We start from the raw sequence: 20,861 nt of genomic DNA on the forward strand, positions 1-20,861 counted from the left end.
GTCCCATGTGTCTCTCAGGCTCTGTTCTTGCTTTGTTTTGTTTTAAAGTGTGTTTTCTCTCTGTTGTTTAGGTCAGGTAATTTCTATTCTATCTTCCAATCTAATAATTATTTCTTCTGTCCCATTCATTGTGTGAAATCCATCCATTGGGTTTTGAAATTTTTGTTACTGTAGTTTTCTGTCCTTCAGTTGCCATTTGGTTCTTGTTTATATCTTCTATTTCTTTAATAAGATTTCTATTTCTTTTATGAAACAATCTAATTTTTAATACAGTTGTTTCAAGAAGGAAAAAAAATGCCCGTTACTTTCACATGTGAATGGAAGTCCAGGTTTCCTACTCAGCTTCCACTGATATACTGAGGTGGCAGGCAGAGGACCATCATTACTGCTGGGCAAAGAGTAAGAGTTTAGACCCCCCACTAGGCCTCTGTCAATACCACTCCTTTGTTACTGCTCTTGACACTGCTTCCACTGATGTTGTGTGAATGGGGATCATTACTTCCAAAATGTGGGGAAAGTCCCACTTTTTCAGTCAGCCTCCTTGATACCACCCTAGCTGGGGATAAGAGGGGTGTTTTATTACTGTTGGATGGGGATAGAATCCAGGCTTTCCACATGACTCAAGTGACACCATGAGGGATTGTTTTTATCTGTGTTTCTTGGTTTTTCCAAGTTGCCAGCTTCTCTAGCACCCAGTCTTGTTTATGCGTGTTATAAAGAAATCCCAGGAAAATAATCACGTATCATTTCTCAAGGGTCAAAATTCCTAGCCTTTCTGCCTTCTTTCCACTTTTCAAATTCCTTTTAGGTTTCCTCTGTATTTAAAACCTATGTAAACCCAGGAAGAAAATATGTGTGTCGCCAGGGGTTTTAGCTGTAGTCATCAGGAGAAACAGAAACACATCTACTCCAAGAGTATAATTTCTCATAAAGTAGATCTTAACTACCTCACTAAAGAACCCTCGTGGGTGAAGGAAAGAAAGAAAATAAGTAAAGTTTTAAACTCTGAATTTTATTTAGGATAACTTGAAAAATTTTGTGGTCCAGCTAATATAATACTCTAAGGATGAATATAAATGTTTGCATTTAATTTTATATATGTGTATATATAATTTATATATACAGAGATACATATATGTGTGTGTGTATTATATATATATCTGTATCTGTATCTATATATCTATAGCTATCTATCTATCTGTGTATATCTCCAGTAAAACACTTCTGCTGACTATTTTATTCAAAGAAAAACCATTAGGAGAAGGCAAACAAAAAAATTCTGGTCATTTGCAACATCTGTCAGCTTTCAATTTTGTTCTGTCAAGAAATGCTTGATGCAGAAATCCCTTTTGAGAATTTTACTTTCGTCTTATTTTAAGCTTGTGGTCTTCTGGAAGCTCTGACATTTCTTTACACAATTGATTTCACACTAACGTTTCTTTTGTCTTCTGGAATATCATCTTTTTCCTTAGTTTCTCTTTCAGCACAGGATCTAATCTTTATCATTTCCTCTTCTGATGTTTTACTTTTTGCTTTCGTATTGCCTGCTTCATTGCATCTACTAAAGCAGCTATTTGAGGCCAATAAAGCCTTTTTCTCATCCTGAAAGACCAGTTCCCATTGTTCTCTTGGTCCGGTTGCATCCGGAAGCCCCACAACAGGTCCACCTGAATTGATATCAAGGTATTTTCCATAGACAGATTTCAGTGTAATTCAGGAATCAGGCAGGATGACAGCTGTAAACTGCTCTGAAGGACTAGGGCCCTCCTCACCTTCTTTATGTGGTGCTCCCAGTGTAAAAAGTCCATTGTCAAGTGCATGTATGTAGGTTCCTTTATCCATTTCAATTGCTATGGTCCCTGAAATTTCACCAAAGTTTGTTATGGTCCAACAGATTAGGACAATGCCAAGTTGTGTTTCTTCATCTTTTTTTTCTCTTCTTTTTACTCTTTTTCTTCTTACTCTTAGCCTTGGTTCCCTTGAACATGAGTTTGTTGGAATTCATACAGGAGTATTCAGCCTTGGTTCTGGTTATACTCTGTATGAAAAAGCAGGAGCTGACTAAGGGCAAAATGCCTCCACTGGAGTAAAAGCAGATAAAGGAGGCCCCGAAATGAAGAAAGAGCACAGATTCCCTGAAAGAGCAAGCAGCAGCAGGAGTGGACATGTCCCTCCTTAGTCCCTGGTGTCTCTCACCCTGCATTTAATTGTATTTTTTGAAGTCTATTTTATTTTTCAAAACTTCTTTCCAAAGCTCTCCTCACCTTCCCTTAGTAAGACCCTCTCTCAGGAGGCTCTTACTAATTTTAAGCGTCTGACTCTTGATCTCCCCTCAGGTCTTGATCTCAGGGTCATGAGTTTAATCCCTTACACAAAGAAAAAAATAATAAGAAATAAGACCTTGTCTCAAAACAATATTTTGTTGGTAATATTTGAGTTATTAATAATTGTTGGTTGTTAAACCAGAATTGCCATACTCTTACGGACCATTATCTACAACATTTCTGATTCAGATAATCCAAATAAAGACCAATATAACCCATATCCAATGCCACCCTTTATCCTTCGTGAATAATCAGGGAAAGAAGGAAGTCCTATGATGAATCTGTGGTGCAGTGACTCCTGATTTGAGGAGAGCATTCCCAGAATACCTCTTAAAATTATATTTATGTATTTTTATTTGCCAGATAAATATGAAATTCACAGTTGGTGAGAGGTGTGTGTGTGTGTATGGCTTAATATTAGAAAAGTTGTATTTAAAAGGGAAATGGAAAAAAATCCCATGTAATGCTAGAAAATAATGTATTCCAATTTTTAGGGTCTTGGGACTTACTTAAAATGAACAGTGTCGAGGGCCTGAACCATAATATCATTCCTATTTTACACATTCTGCTGGAAGACCACAATTTAAGTAGGCTACCATGTTTCACTAGAAGCAAAGTTGGAATTCTCCGCATGAGCCTGTGTGAAAGTTTCTCTTAGGAGTAACCTAGAAAGAAGATATTTGACTAATGGAAATCAGCATCTTCAACATTGTTAGGTAGTCTCAATTAGATTCCAAAGTAAGTATAGCAATTCAGTTTCCAAAGTATCATATAAAATTTTCTTTGATTGATATCCAGACTGTTTTACATCAATAGTCTTCAATTTTGGTCAATATGGTAGGCATGAAATAGTATATCACTTTCTAAAAAAAATTGCATTTCTCTACTTTTGAGATTATTTTTCATTTATGTATAAACCATTTCAGTTTTTATGTAATTTCCCTTTCTGCATGATTTTCCAATTTTTCAATTGACTTTTAATGATTTGTCATTTCCTAAATGTATTATAATCCTGAAATGATCATTTTAAGTAATATATGTTAAAATTGTCTTCTCGCAGTGTGTAATTTATCTCTCTACTTTGAATATGAAGGGTTTTTTTCTGAGTTTTTCAGTGTATCCACATTTATTAATGTTTTCCTTAGTCTTTGTGTTTCCTTTTTATCTTTAAAATACCTTTTTAAAAAAAAAAAAAAACTCAGGCCATAAGACATTTTCCTGTACTTAAAAAAAAAAAAAAAAATTGGAGCTTTGTTTTTCCCCTTAGGTTTCTAATTCATTTACAAATTATTTTTATATGTGGTATGAACCTGAGGCTTTAGAAGTGATAGTAGTTTCCTATTTTTGCATGACAAGTTACCACAAACCTATCTTAAGACACTACCCATTTATTGCACACTTCTGTAGGTCAAAAGTCTGAGTGGACACTACTGGGTGCTCTACCTAATTTCTCGTAAGTTTGAGATCCAAGTGTCACTGGAATAGCCTACTTTTGGAGGCTTTGGGAAGGAATCTACTTTCAAGCTTTTTTAGGTTATTTGGCAGAATTCAGCACAGTCTGTTGTAGGACTAGGTCTTAATTTTCTTGTTGGATGTCAACTAAGATCATTCTCAGCTTCTAGAACCCGCTCATGTCCTTTCCAAATAACCTCCTCCATCTTTAAACCAGCAATGAAATATCTTTCCCTCTCTTTTTCTCTCTCATAATCTCCTCCTTGAACTTAGATTTCTCTGATTTCTTTCTTTATCAGCCTGAGAAAACACTACTTTTGAAGGACTCACCTGATTAGGCTTGGTTCACCTGGATAATCTGATCATGTCAATTGATTAGTAACTGTACTTACATCTGCAAAATATCTTTTATCATATAGGATATACTAATCATGGATGTAATAACAGAGTGGAGATCATGGGTCAATCTTAGAACTCTGCTTACCACAGAGGTGTTCTGTGGGATGAGTTTGTTACCCAGTTATTTTAGATTTTCTTCATGCCTTTTGTTTGAGTCTTCCATTTAGAGAGCTGAGAGAGAGAGAGAGAGAGAGAGAGGCTCAGACCACATGCTTCCTCAAATCATTAGAATAATCACTAAAATCATCTTTTTAAATTCTGTATTTTAACTTTGTAATATAGTCAAGAATAAAATACAGTATTTTTGCACATAGTTTTTACCCCAATTATAAAAACTTCTATATATACATGTCTATTTTTAATGTATTTAACTTAATTGACAAAAAATTATAAGGTATATATTCTGTTCTGTTGAAGAGACTTAGGTCACTTTCATGAATATGCATTCCATATTGAATTTAAGGCAGTAACTTAATTATGACCATGTTGATAGGATAGGAAAAAGAACAGATGTATGGGTGTATTTAGCATTTTCAGAAACTAAAGTTCTGCAGGAAGCATTAACTTTTTCTCATTTTTAATTCTAACAAATGCAGCCAAGTAGATTTTTGTAATGGACTCACATACTCCAGAGCTCCTTAATTACTGTTTTGGTTTCACATAAAGTGAACCTTACATGTAAGAGTGACCTTGGGAGAGTTGCCCTGACCATGTATCCACAAATCTTTGATTTAATAGAAGTAATTGAAATAAGTGAGCTGTGTTTTACTTTCCAATTGAATTATGTGGCTTTTGATTGAAAGATGGGGGCATATATATATATAGATAGCTATCGATAGCTAGAAACAGATATAGGTATATATCTGCATTTTTTTTCTTTCTTTGTTCACAAGTCCACTCTTTCTTCAGAGCTGGGCCCTCGAGATCAACAAGCCAATGTAATCATTTCATTTCAAATGTAAATCAGTGAAACCTATCAAGATAAAATATCTTGACTAAATTTACATTCACTTGAGTCTCAAATCTAGGCGGTGTGGCTCAGCCTTGTCTTTTGTGACATTACGCTAGCTCGCCAAGTTGTTGAACTTTGTAACTGTGGTTATATAGCACAAATTATTTGAGGGTTATAAATCATGTGTAAGTTCTAGGATACAGAATGGCTGAATATTTGGAGCAAAAAAATGTCATGTTAAGAAAAATCATCCAAGAAAAATCATGTTGGAACCTGATTTCTCTTTTATGTGAATGGAAAGTAAGTCTGTGTTTAAATTCTGTTTATTTCAACCTTTTCTTTAGATATTGAATCCAAGCTCAGTTAAATTTTAATGGAATATGACAATGACACAGCTATGCCTTTTCCATTCTAGACTTTCCTTTTCATAGATTTGATATTTTTATATCTCTGACATTTCAAGCTATGGGGTGTTTTATATACTTTATTCGTAAAATTACTGCAAACAAATGTAATCCAGTCTTTGTTGGAAAAAGATGTCTTTTCTTCGGGAGCACCTGGGCAACTTGCTTTTGTTTGGTTTACGTGGGAGATGATGTTGTCACCTTTTAGGGTGTTGCAACCTTTACTCCATAACTCCGTTTATCTGCAAATTTCTGACCCCGTCATTATCCTCACCTTCACAATCTCATCTCTTAAATAGGGTCATAAATCAGGTTTCTCATTACATTTTCTCCTGCTTCAGTCAGCACTAGAAGTGAGCATTTTGACTTAACAATATTGAAAAGCCATTAAAAATACCATGTTGGTGCATGTTAACATACAATTAGCCCCACTTAGAGCCAGGGCTAAATTACTACCCAATTAATATGGGTAAGGGGGGCTGATGGATGATGAGATTCAAGAGCTACTGTAACCCCATCCACCAGTTACTGATTTGTCCTTCTAGAATAGTTTAATGGAGGATTGTACACTCACCACAATGAATGTGAAAGTGGTGTTTAAAACAGGTTGGGAACTAGAAGCTGGGAGGCTCTATGAAGGCTGTTATGATATAGTTACATGGGGTAAAAACTGAGCTAAAGAATTAGAACTAAGAATGCAAAAGACTCTTTTTAGAGAAAATATAAGCAAGTCTTGGATGATTAAATAGATAAGAGAAATGAGGGAAACAGAAAAGCAAAAGACAAGTATGCTGTTCTGTTCTAGGAAACTCTGAAACAAGTTTGGGTTGGAGAGGAGAGGCTGATGTAAGATAATACCAGTTAGACATGATGGTGTGAAAGAAAATCATATTAACCTCTAATCACTTATGGGAAAAACATCAGAAATAGGTTCTTTTAAAATAAGCTGTACGAGACACAGAAACAGAATTGAATAATATACATACATAATAATTTAAAAGAAGATATATAGCTTTCTTTTATTTTTATTTTATTTTATTTTTTTAAAGATTTTATTTATTTATTTGACAGAGATAGAGACAGCCAGCGAGAGAGGGAACACAAGCAGGGGGAGTGGGAGAGGAAGAAGCAGGCTCCCAGCAGAGGAGCCCGATGTGGGGCTCGATCCCATAACGCTGGGATCACGCCCTGAGCTGAAGGCAGACGCTTAACTGTTGTGCCACCCAGGCGCCCCTTCTTTTATTTTATTTTTTTTAATTTTATTATGATAGGTTAGTCACCATACAGTACATCATTAGTTTTTGATGTAGCATTCTATGATTCATTGTTTGCATATAACACCCAGTGCTCCATGCAATACGTGCCCTTCTTAATACCCTTTACTGGGCTAGCCCATCCCTCCACTCCCCTCCCCTCTAAAACCCTCAGTTTATTTCCGGAGTTCATAGTCTCTTGCAGTTCATTTCCGTGTCTGTTTACCCCCCCCTTCATTTTTCCCTTCCTTCTCCATAAATCTCCCTGCTATTCCTTATGTTCCACAAATGAGTGAAACCATACGATAATTGTCTTTTCTCTGTTTGACTTATTTCATTTAGCATAATCTCCTCCAGTCCCATCCATGTTAATGCAAATGTTCAACATCTTGACAACTAAGGAAAAGATATCAGAAGATTTAAAAAAAAAGAGAAGTTCCTACATGATTGTCCTCACTCACCCAATTCCAGCCACATAGGCTTCCTTGATCTTCTCTGTTTACACCATGGTTGCTTTTACCACAGGGCCTTTGCACTGGCTTTTCCCTGTACTTGGCTTATTCTCCTGGATACCCACATGGCTAACACACTCACTGCCTACAAGTTTGTGTCCAAATGAACTTTCTTGAAGTTGTCTTACTATCTTTTTAAAAATTGCAGCCTGTCCCCCCAATATTGAACACTCAATCCTACTCTAATTTTTTTTTAAAGACTTTATTTATTTATTTGACAGAGACACAGCCAGTGAGAGAGGGAACACAAGCTAGGGGAGTGGGAGAGGAAGAAGCAGGCCCATAGCATAGGAGCCTGATGTGGGGCTCGATCCCATAATGCCGGGATCACGCCCTGAGCCGAAGGCGGACACTTAACCGCTGTGCTACCCAGGCGCCCCCCTACTCTAATTTTTTATAGTACTTGACATCCTCTGACATACAACTTAACTAATTATGTTTTGGGGCATCATCTGCCTAGTCTCCTAGAAGTCAAACTTCACTCTCTGAGGATTTCTGTTTTGGTCACTGAATTTTTTTTTTTAAAGATTTTATTTATTTATTTGACAGAGATAGAGACAGCCAGCGAGAGAGGGAACACAAGCAGGGGCAGTGGGAGAGGAAGAAGCAGGCTCCCAGTGGAGGAGCCTGATGCGGGGATTGATCCCAGAATGCTGGGATCACGCCCTGAGCCAAAGGCAGACGCTTAACGACTGCGCCACCCAGGCACCCCTTGGTCACTGAATATTAAGTTGCCATAAGCAAATGGTAGATGCCATGTATACATATATATATTAATAGTAAAGTTAATCAATAGCTGAACAATTCAATCACTACATAATAGTATAATAAGATTTCCTTAAAGGAGAATGATACCCAGTACTTATAAAAACTCATGCTGGTTTGGTAGCAGTATTTGGGTTTTATACTGTATAAGTAGAAAGGTAATTGTTCATTTTTCTTTTATTTTTCTTTTTTTCTTTTTTCTTTTTTATAATATTTTTATTATATTGTTAGTCACCATACAGTACATATTTCTTGAGTCATAAACATCATAAACATAATCCAAAGGCTTTATTTACCTCACTGTTTTGAGTTGTGAGGTATTCTGATAGAAATATCTATTGAACGTCTGGAATTTTAACCTTGAGCTCAGTACTGATCTTATACCAAGAAAAATTACATTTCTATCACTATTTGGAAAACAATGACACATTAAAGAACACATCCTTTCATTTCTTTAAACATCACATTTATTCAGTAGCTATCTATTAAGTGTCTACATGTTGTAGACACTGGGCTACACACGGATGGACAAACAGGTGTTGGACAAACATGACTATGATCCATGTCATCAGTGATGTTGTGGATAAAGAGCTATTAGGTAAATAGTAAAAACTATTTTAAAATTATAGATGTGACAAGTGCTATGGAGAGACACATGTTACTATGAAAAAATATTAAATATAGCTAATTTTTGATGTATAAGTTTAAATTTATTTTAGATATTATGATACAGATGATATGCTGTTAGCAAACTGCTTCAATACATAAATGCCAAGATAATACTTTGTGTGTGGATCTCTGTGTGTCCTAGTGTGTGTTCATGTGTTTGTGTGTGTGGACCCTTTCAGTGCTTGATTCTTGGGCTCACCCAGTCTTCTCTTTCCTATTAAATCATCCCCTTGCTGTGAAACACAAAAGTAATACAGAAACTTTTCTTTGCTTATTGACAGAAGAGTTACAAAATTGAATGTATCATTTGTTTTTATTTTTAGTTCATTCTAAATCAGACCCTTTTTATGTAATACCCAAAGTGGTTTTTGTTTTTGGTTTCATGTAACTTGTCCTGCTTCATAAGTACTCTGTGGGAACGTGGACTCACTTAATTGCAGAAAATTATTTTCAGAATGTAATACAGGGAGCTTTTGTAAGATTAGGGTAAATTATTTTTCAGTCATTCACTGTTTAATGTACATAGGTAAGCAACACAGTAATTTTCATAACCATTTAAATTTGTTTCTCTGTTTCCCTCTACTTCTTTATGTTGTACCCTCACCATTATTTGTGCTGTCCTTTTCATCTTCTATGCAAAGCTCATCATTAAAATAGTAAAAACCAGTACGATAATTTTGTATGGATAATGAAGGCAAAATTAAATCTCTATTACTCTGAGAAACGTTATTCATAATATTAAATATTCTATATTCCATTTTGACAAGACAATAAATCACATTACAAAATCTGTTTTCAGATGAGGAGTAACTTGACCTAGAGGATGAAAACATCCATGTTTTTGCTGTTCGTTGGCCCTTCTGCGATATTTCTTTTATTGGTAGGAGAATGCTCAGTGTCCATTCAGATTTCATCATTAGTCTCAAGGGAAAGATTAACCTATGGTTGGATCATATATTTAAATTATGTGAAATGGGATGTACACTAGAAGGAAAATTAATAAGCCATATTTAAGAAAATATATTTATTATCTTCCTTAAATTTTTAAATTTTCCAACTGAAAAGTTGATGCAAATAATCAATGTTTGTTGTACCAAAAAAAGTTACTTTTCTCTAAAAATCAGGAAATTTATTAGTTTTTTAAGTCATAGAAAGTTGAATTATAAAGGAAGTGAGATCCACGACTTCCTCCCCAAATTATCAACTGCCAGTTCTCCCTATGACTTCAGATATATTTGGTCATTGTAGAAATACTTGATTATATAAGGAATAAAATATTCTTCTACTTAAAAGTTTGATTTGCTTTCTAAACTAAGCCAAGCAAAATAAAATCAAATAATCTTAATTCTTTTATAAATAAATACATTAAAGTCATATCTTAGTTTTAGATAGAATTCGGATGAAAGGTATAGCCATAATTTGGTCAGATTTTTAATAAATTACTGTAGTCATACACTGTTTAAAATTAGAAATCAGTGGGATATTTTCTGAATCTCAAAACATTCATTCTAAATAAATCTTAGTTTTAAATAAAAGTTCTACATTAAGATAGAAGAGATAATTTACCCCAAAGTCTTTTTTGGAAATCTAAAAAAGTTATTTTTGTTTCTCATTCTTTATTTTATCTATATTTTATCTAACTTTGAGGATAGAATTCTAAAGCCCAAACAATCTATTCCTGGACCTTTTCAGATCTACCTCAAGCCAAAATGCATTTACAACATTCTGAGAATTCTTTTCTCACAAAATAGGACTATATATTTTCAAGGTCAGAGAACTTCAGATAAAGTGTTGAGCTCTGAGCCTCTTGTCTAAAAATGCAATGCCAAAACTCAAATTTATGCATTTGCTCCCATAATCCATGAAATTTATAGAAAACATGGTATATATTTTTCCTAGAGCATAGCATTTTTCTGATCTAGGTATTTATAAGTGATATGGTGGAATGGGATGTTTTTAAAGTGTGTGCTTATAGTTAAATGAAGTTTTTATTTAACTCAAACATCTTTTCTATAGGTTTTTATATAAATAAAATTTTAAATAAAAGAATATAATATATGACAGAATTTGTAAGAAATAGAACACAGGTTCGGGAATATGGAGGGCAGGGCAGTGTATACAGCAAATGATTTTAGAACAATGTTACAAAGATAGGTTGTTAACTTACTGCTGATAGTAAGCCAAGTCCTTTCCACAACCAGTGATGGTATTTTTTATGTAGGAGGAAATCCCATAAAGATGTGAGGAGTAGAGAAAGCAGGAGAAAGTGGCAGGATAGTCTGAAAAATCAGTAAAGGGTCATTGAGGAGTAGGTATAATGCTATGAACAATAGGGGTTTAATCTTACTGGGGTTCTCGAAGAAGCTTTGTGGAATAAGTCTCAAAATTGTCTTCCTGGGTTTACTTCCACAAGGAATGGGGAAAGCTGGTAAGACCAGTCACTTCTGTCCTCACAACAAGAAAAAGCTGGATTAAAAGTAATAAATTTTCTTCATTATCGAAGAGCAGAGGTTTCAGGGCAAGCAAGCAGCCTGGATTCTTTGGGGAAAAAAACTAGCTCCTCCAAAGAGCAATGGAACACCAACATGGGATCACCTTGGCAGAGCACGAGCCAAATGGACACCAAGCACCACATGATTGGATGAAAATGTAGCCACAATACTTAAAAAGGTGCTAAACATTGAGTGTGGGCTAGGGGGAGAGAATAGAACCCTTGTGAGCTTCAGACACAAAAGGAGTTAGGATGCATTTGCAGGCTTTCTTCATAGATCTCTACTGGCTGCTTAGGACGATGGTTAGGGGAGAGGCAGGCACTGAAGAAAGCCTCCCTCAATGGTACAGACCTGAAGGATAAAAGTTGCTGACATTGAAGGAAGAAAAATGGCCCAGAAGGACAATTATACTCTACAGAACAAACATTTTAAGCTACTGGAGAAGGGCATCAGTCTTTGTGAGCACATGTGAAGATACTCTGTGGCTAAAGGAGAGGAACTAAAGACAAAACAAAATCCAAAAAATGTTCGCCACTGGCCGAGGGGAGGAAAATGTAGAGATTCCCTACTTTTGAAGAAAATATAAGAAATCCTCTCCTACATAAGAATGGCCAAAAAAGGCAGAATCTGGCTTCCATGAGGGTAAGAGTAGCATCACTGTGAAAGCCACATGCCTGAGACCCAACCTAGACTCCACTGGCACCTAACTCCACTGGCATGGTAACAAAACACTGAGTAATAGGCAGCCACAGTCTGCCACTGGGAGAGGGACACATACATGGAGCTTTCCTCTGAGGGGGACCAGTGAACAGGGAAGTTTGAAACTTAAACATTGAACAGCATCATTGAAGAACATCCCTACAGCAACCACGCCGCCATTCTAACCACAGACAATGCTGGAAAAAACTTGAAGTAGATGCATAGAAGTTAACTAGATTAACAACAAATATGAAAACCACAACTCTGGGAGAGGTTGATTGAAAAAAACAAACTAAAAACGTAGCACAGGAACAGGTATGTTCATTTTCAGGCAGAAACGCTATATAATTCTGTCTTCCTGTTTTTCACGCGATGACCAGAACTTAGTAAAAAATTTGAGACAAACACAAAAGCAAGAGAATAAACACCACACTGTCAGGAGACAGAACAATAAACATAAACTGAAAGAGCCAGATGCTGACCCTATCAGATGAGGGTGTTAAAATAACAATGCTTAATATGTAAAGGTGTCTAGGGTAAAAGATAGATGTTCTTCATAAATATCAGGAGTGAGATGGAAAGTACGAGAAAGAATCAATGGAAACACTAACAACAATAATAAAGACAACAGGCAGAAAGACAGAATGGCTCTGGCAGGCTTGTCAGTAGACTTGAAACAACCTAGGAAATGACACAAAATGAAAAGACAACAGCAACAAAACCCAGAATATCCCAAAGCTATTAGGCAATATGAAACTGCAGTTGGAATCCTACATGAACCTGGAGGGTATTACACCAAGTGAAATAAGCCAGACCTAAAAAGACAAATACTGCATGATTTCACTTCTATGTAGAATTAAAATAGTTGCACTCCTAGAAGCACTAAGCTTAATGGTAGTTGCCAGCAGATTGGGGATGAGGAAAATTGGGAGACATTTATTTAATGGGACAAAGTTTCAGTTTTAAAAGATGAATAATAGGTCTGGAATTCTAATATACAGCATGGTGACTACAATTAACAATACTATATTGTAGACTTGAAATTTGCTAAGAGGGTAGATATGAAGTGCTCTCACCAAAAAAAAAAAAAAATATATGTGAGGTGATGGAAATATTAGCTTGATTGGGGTGATCATTTCACAATGTCTACATATACAAAAATATCAAGTATATAACTTAAGTATGTATGATTTCTATCTGTCAACTATACCCCAGTAAATTTGAAAAAAAAATTTGAAGTCAGAAGAAAAAAAATATGTAGAGAGAAATAAGGATTAGAATTAATGCCTTTTCTTTTCAGGAGCCATGGAAACCCAAAGACAATGAAGTTGTATCTTAAAATTCTTGGGGGAAAAATAGGTCAGCCCAGAAGTCTTTACCCAGAAAAAGCTCCTCTTAGGAAGGAAGGCAAAATGAAGTTTTTGTTGAGAAATTCTTTTGGGGAGGTATTTTGTAATATCTAAAAAACTATGTATGCATTTGTCTTTTGATAATCCAGGACTGAAAAGATATATAAATTTATTATATTTTGAATACTGAGAGCCACTATCAGAAGAATTAGAATTAGGGAAAGGGAAGAAAATTAAATGAAGCTTGAGGTATTGAACTGGAATTGGAGTTATTGGTATGAACTCATGGTGTTGGGTATAGATACAGAGAGAGAGAAGTGTAGATGTCTTGTAGTAACAAATGTATATTTCCTACCTCTGTTTGCTGAGAAACTTGGAAGCAAAGAAGGTTAGAAGCAATAGCACTTAGCAGCATGGAGCGCATGTAGTTCCCAGATACCTGTTTCTAAACACTATTGTTTTAGATACAGTTAAGCAGGGCTCTTCAGTGAAATAACTTTCCTTAGAAATTCCACTAGTTTTGGGGTGCCTGGATGGCTCAGTCACTGAAGCCTCTGACTATGGATTTCAGCTCAGGTCGTGATCTCAGGGTTGTGAGGTCAAACCCACGTTGGGCTCTGCACTGAGCTTGGAGCCTGCTTAAGATTCTCTCTCCTTCTCCCTCTCCCTCTCCCCATTCTCCCACTCATACTCTCTCTCTTTTTCTCTCTCAAAAAAATTCCACTAGTTTAAAAAGTGCATTTGTTTTTTTGTTCAAATTGCTCAAAGCGGGGGCGCCTGGGTGGCGCAGTCGTTGAGCGTCTGCCTTAGGCTCAGGGCATGATCCCGACGTTGTGGGATCGAGCCCCACATAAGGTTCCTCCGCTATGAGCCTGCTTCTTCCTCTCCCACTCTCCCTGCTTGTGTTCCCTCTCTTGCTGGCTGTCTCTGTCAAATAAATAAATAAAATCTTTAAACAAAAAAACATAAAAACAAATTGCTCAAAGGGTATATGCTTTGATGTATAATTAATAATTTCTTTATATATGGACTGAAAGACAAAGTATTCACAAAGAAGAAAGCAATATTAAGTGATATTATGTCCATTTATTTATTTTATAAGTGTATATGTTCAAGCTGGAAGTAGTGTTTGAAAACATAGATATTAAATTTTTGTCACAAACTTCTCAGCATCTTTTCTTCAAGCAATTTGAAATTACCATATGTTGTAAAATCATCTTGTAAAAAAAAATGACATTAGATGAAACCAGTCATTTGAAAATAATATGAAATGAACCCTCCAAAGTACAAGTATATATTGAATATATACTTGGTTTTATTATTTTGTAGACTGATCAATCCATTCCAACATGAAACCCAGAACCTACAACATGGATCTTTTCAGAACCATCAAATCTAGTAAAACCTCATTTTTTTTGAACATTGATTACCATCCTTGATTTGCACAAGAGTGACTACCATTCATTATCATGGAGAGAGCCACCAAATATGCTAATCTTTATTCATACCCTCTCAAAAAACATAATAGACTCAAAGGTTTGATTTTGTGTTACAGTTAAATTTATCTCTAATTTTTTATTATGTTAAGTTAACCACCATACAGTACATCATTAGTTTTTGATGAAGTGTAACTATAATTTTTAATCTAAAATTTTCAAACCTAAAATTCATGAATAATGGGAATTTTGAAAATGTCTTTCTATTCTTGGTTTTGCATGACAAATATATTTTGTAATAAAACATTTTAATACACTTTTTAGGTTGTATTTCTACAAGCTAGATCACTCACTCATTTTCAACAAAAATGTAGTCAGTGATTCAGGTCTTAGACTTAAAACAATTGTCTTTATTTTTTCCTGGATTTACATGAATTTTATGAACATATGCTTGAAAATTAATTATAAAGTGATTGAGCCAGAACGTAAATTGACACGGCATTCAAAGAATGCGTATCCTTGCTACCTTGCACATAGTAGGTAACTTTATTTCCTTGAGTCCCATGGATTCTAGACTGTTGAATATTAAAAAGGGATCCTTCTATCTTCTAGATTTTGCTACCCTGAAAGAATATCATACATGGTATGATAAACTTTCTCTTGCCAAAATCAGTTGGGAGTTACAAGGGTATTAAAGTACAGAACTATATGAAAGAAGAAATTCAGATACACAGGCAGATTTACATCAGAGGATGGCGTAACAATATATATTACCAGGAACCACTGAGGTGGTCTGTACAGTAGCAGGGATGGGTATTAATGGATAATGTACTATCTGTGACTAAAACCACAGGTCTTCTCACACCTGAACAAGATTTTGTGATGATGTATATCTTTACTAAACCTCTTTTTCTGCCATTGTTCTCAGTAGTGTTCCCAAGGAGCTGTCCTTTTGTGCAATGTAACCCTGGCCTTAGTTGACCAACACACAGGAGAAGAGTCTTAAGAACGTCTGACACCTGGTTCTAGTAGTTCCTAAGGGGTCTTCATCACGGACTTTCCTGTAGCTGTCCTGTTGTATCTCACTAAGATTACAGTAATTTCTCCCTTTTTCTTGGGGTTCTTTCTACCTGAGTCAGTTAGCTTTTGCTGCTTAACAAGTACCACAAAACCTGCCTTAAAACAACATTTCGTTATTGCTTAAGAGTCCATGCATCAGCTGGGTAAGCCTGCTGATGGAACATTAAGTAGGCACACTGATGTTGGCTGCCCTTGCTTCCACATCTGTGTAGTCATGTACCAGACCAGCTAATGCCTAGATAGACTGGGACAACTTCTGGCAGATGCCTTTTCTGTGCACCGTATGGTTTCTCTATCTCCAGAAAACTGGTCCAAGCTTGTTCAAATGGCAGCCGGAAGGTCTCTAGGAGAAGGAAAGGAAGAGAACAGGACCACCTGAAGTATAGGCTTGGGACTTACACACTGTTCCATCTGCCACCATTCTTTTGGCAAAGGAAGTCACAAAGCCAACCCAGATTCAAGGGATGGAGAAATAAATTTCAGCTTATTTTTTTTTTAAGTGCGCTCCACACCCAGCATGAAGCCCAATGCAGATTTGAACCATGACCCTGAGATCAAGAGTTGGACACTTAACTGGCTGAGCCACCCAGTGCCCCAAATTCCAATTCTTGATGGAAAGAACTGCAAAGTCACAATTTAAAGGAGCATAATCTGAAGAATGGTGGAGAATTATGGCTACTTTTGCAATCTACCACATTGTCAACTGCAATCTAACTTCTCTTAACTAATGTAAAGTCCTCATTATGAAGAGAACTTTGTCCTAAAACAGAAGAATCTTGCAGTAGGGCTCAGGTTCACTTTAGAATGCTTCTTATACAACAGTGAGAATTTACTAACCCCTTGTTTAATAAAATTATTGGATGATGATATAAGCCCTCTTTGTAGAAAATTTTTTGCTAAGATAAATTATTAAAAGTAGTACAGATTTTAAATTTGAGGTGATGGTATTGCTGGTTAATTGAACTTTACCAAATTATTCTGGGCTGCGAGAAAGGCAATTTTTGTCCTTCTATTGTTACCAATATTGAGAGCAATATGAAACTTTTTAACAGGCTGCTTAAACCATAATATGCAAGGAAAGCAAGAACTGTTAACCTTGAGGGTATTAAATGCATGAAGCACAGATGGACTGAGTAGATGAGGGAATTACAGAATTAGTACATGATTCGTCAACTGGGGAAGATAACAGTGAAGATATCTTCTACATTATAATGTCCTATCACCATAAAGAGAAGATAAAACACCAAATATAATAGATTTGAATACTGTTTAGATCTATTGCAATACTGATTGCCATTTTGACGATAGTGATGCAGACAAGAGGTCAGAGAGAGTTGAATTATTTTTAATCTAAATTATTTTACATAGTCCTTATCCGTAACAACATAAAATACTCTTCTTTGCTATAAAAGATGACTGAAGGGACACCTGGGTGGCTCAGTCAGTTAAGCATCTCCCTTCAGCTCAGGTCATGATCCCAGAGTCCTGGGATCGAGTTCTGTATTGGGCTCCTTGCTCGGTGGGGAGCCTGCTTCTCCCTCTGCCTGCTGCTCCCCCTGCTTGTACACTTGCTCTCTCTTTTGACGAATAAATAAATAAAATCGTAATTTTTTTTTTCAAAAAAAGATGACTGCAAAATCATACCAATCATCAAGAAACATTAGCAAGTCCTTATAGAGGACACTTTGCTGAGTGGGCCAATCAAGAGTCTTTCTGAAATGAATTCTAATCAAGACCTAAGTATTTCTGGGACTGAGACCTTCGCCCTCCTCACTCTGCCAACATTTCTGAAAGTTGGTGCTTCTCTTGCCTTTGTCTGTTCTCCTGGGACTCGGTGGAAGTTTTCATTGGTGAGTAGATGCGTACTAATTTTTTCTCCTTAGTCTTTGGCTGCTAATTTTCAGGAAAAGTAGGGAATATTAGCAGTAACAGAACCTATTTGCCAACATCTCTTCCTATTCAGTATAAAACATAATTTTAAGCAAGTCCTCATGAGAAAATGTTGCAGATCATAAAATAGTTTGGACACATGGCTGTGACCATATTAAAAAACCTCAGGGCACCAGGTCTATTCCAGCTCATCTTCCACCTACAAGAGGCAGGGAAACGGTCCAGCCCATCAGGAAAAACAATCAGGTGAATTGATACTTATTTTTAAAAAATAATAAGATATCAAATTTGTCTAATTTGCCCCATTTTAATGTAATTTAAAATTATGAAAATGATTATTACTGATGAGAATGTCATATTTCATGAATTAGTAGTTTCCCATTTTGGAATATAGTAGACATCATTAGTTTGCCGATTTTTACACATTCGGAATACTATTAGTATATTATAAATTGTAGTTAGCGTATAAACATGAATATCTTGATCACCCATGAGTTTACATAGTTATTTGTATAGTCAGCACCTGGGATTACATCTTACATTTAGTATGGGTTCCGTTAAAAAATGTAGTGCTTTCACTGAGTACTAATAACAAGATTGAGATCATCAAGAAAATAAATGCCTTGGACACATAACTGTAACTGTGTTACAGAAAAGCTTCACAAGACACCAGGTCTAATTCAGCTCATCCTGTGACCTACAGGAGGAAGGAAAAGTACTTGGATAAATACTAATCATAATTTACTTTGAGCTTTTCTTGGTAAGATCAAACAGTCATTTCCTGGTTATCAGTCACTTAAGTTCTAGTTCTGATTTGGTAACATGCAAGATGAGTTTACTATTGAAATAGATTTACTTTTAAAAAATAATAAATCTATCAAAAATTTTATGGTTTTTTTCCCTCTGGTCAGGTGGAAAGACACATCTTTTTATCAAAATTTAATTTATCCATTTTAGAGAGCAAGAGAGAACATGGTGGGAGGTGGGCCAAAGGGAGATGGAGAGAATCTCAAGCTGACTCCACACTGAGTTGGGAGCCCAACACGGGGCTCAGTCCCACAACCCTGAGATCAGGACCTGAGCCAAAATCAAGAGTTGATGCTTAATTAACTATGCCACCAAGGAACCCCAGAAGGACACATCTTAGTAGCTCTATGACTACACACTATAATTTCAAAAAGTTAAAAAAAAAAAAAAACTAGGGAAAAATGGGGGTTTGTTTTCCCCATTGAATATGGAACAGTGGCTGAATGAGAAAACAATTAGCTTGTTGTTATACTAAAAAAGAAAATGAGACATCAAGTTATTCCTGGTAACTGTATTTTTGAATGTTCAAACAAAAAATCTTTTAAATATGAGCACAAGATGCACAATCATGTGTACATGCAGTAGTATTATCTGATGAGTTCAGGATTGACAACCCTTTAAGGAACTTTCAAAGAATGGGAATGGATGTTCTCAATACTTCACCCCTTACTTCAAAGCTGATTAAAACCGTTCTCCATTCATTGTGAAAAATGGAGAAAGTAGGGTAAATATAACCTCATTTATGGCAAAGGTGCTTAAAGATTTTTCTATATAACCTGCTAAGTTTTCTCTCCTGTAATGTTCTCCCCCACCCCTCGCTTTATTGAGATATAATTGACAAAATCTGCATATATTTAATGTATACAGTGTAATGAGTTTGGACATACGCATATACTGGTGGAACCATCACCACCATCAAAGTACTAGACCTAGCCATCACATCCAGAAGTTTCTTTATGACCCTTTGATTTTGTTTTTGTTTGCTTGTTAACACTTAAATAGGACCTACTCTCTCAATTTTTTAAGTGCAAATATAGTATTGTTAACTATAGATACTATTTTATACAACAGATCTTTAGAACTTGTTCAGGGTATATAGTCAAAAAAATTGAAATCAGGATTGTGAAGATATAGAATGGTGATCGCCAGGGGCTGGAGGAAGTGGGAAATGGGGAGTTGCTGTGCAACTGATGCCAGATGACTAAGCTGTTGAATTCACTCTATTCAAGCTTTGACTCTGATCACCAAACTGAAATTATTTTTGTCAGAGTTGCTAAATCCAATGTTTAGCTCTCAGCCCTCTCCTTAATTGGTCTGTCAGTTAATGTAATATAGTTGATTAGTCGCTCCTTCTTGAAACTCTTGCTAATTTTGGTTCTTGGTGAATACATTTTATTGGTGTTTCATAAATCTCACTGACTGACTTCTTAATCTCTTTTTCCGGGACTTCCTCCTCTTTTCAAATTCTAAGTGTGGTAGTATTTCGTCCAATCTAAACGAAATCTCTTAAGTGAGAGACTCATGGCTTTACCACCATGTGTATGCTGAAAGACCCAAATATTTTATTGAAATATAATTAACATACAGTATTATATAAGTTCATTGTACAATGTAGTGATTGGACAATTCTGTGTATTGCTCAGTGCTCACCATGGTAAGTACAGTCACCATCTATCACCAAACATTATTACAATATTGCAGACTATATTCCCTGTGCTGTACTTTTCATCCCTATGACTTACTATATTATACGTAGAAATTCGTATCTATTAATTCTCTTTATCTGTTGTGCCTTCCCCTCTGATGACCACCAGTTCTTTGTATCTAAGAGTCTGGTTTTTTGTTTGTTTCTTTGTTCATTTGTTTTTTAAATTCCACGTATAAGTGAAATCACATGGCATTTGTCGGTCTTTGATTTATTTCACTTAGCATTATACTCCTTAGATCCATCCATCTTGTTGCAGATGGGAAGAATTCATTATTTTTTATGGCTAAGTAATATTCCATTCTCTCTATATACAACCCATCTTCTTTATCCATTCATCTATCAGTGGCCACTTGGATTGCTTCTGCATCTTGGCTATTGTAAATAATGCTGCAATAAACATAGAGGTGCATGTATCTCTTTGAATTAGTATTTTCATTTTCTTTGGGTAAATACTCAGCAGTGGAATCACTAGATCATATGGTATTTCTGTGTTTAACTTTATGAGTAACCTCCATACTGTTTTCCATAGTGGTTTCACCAATTTATATTCCCTTCAATAGTGCAGTCGCATTCCTTTTTCTCCATATCCATGCCAAAACTTCTTATTTCTTATCTTTCTGATTCTTATACAACTCAACACCAAAAGAACAAAACAATTAAGAAGAGATGA

The 20,861-nt window shown here is 35.7% G+C and overlaps 1 pseudogene; it reads right to left on the bottom strand.

Annotated features, from left to right (window-relative positions):
• Nucleotides 1-1,283: 1,283 nt before the first annotated feature.
• On the bottom strand, nucleotides 1,284-2,167 carry LOC103669070 (annotated as a pseudogene).
• Nucleotides 2,168-20,861: the final 18,694 nt, after the last annotated feature.

This window comes from Ursus maritimus, unplaced genomic scaffold, assembly GCF_017311325.1.
Source record: "Ursus maritimus isolate PB19 unplaced genomic scaffold, ASM1731132v1 scaffold_3, whole genome shotgun sequence".
NCBI lineage: Eukaryota > Metazoa > Chordata > Mammalia > Carnivora > Ursidae > Ursus > Ursus maritimus.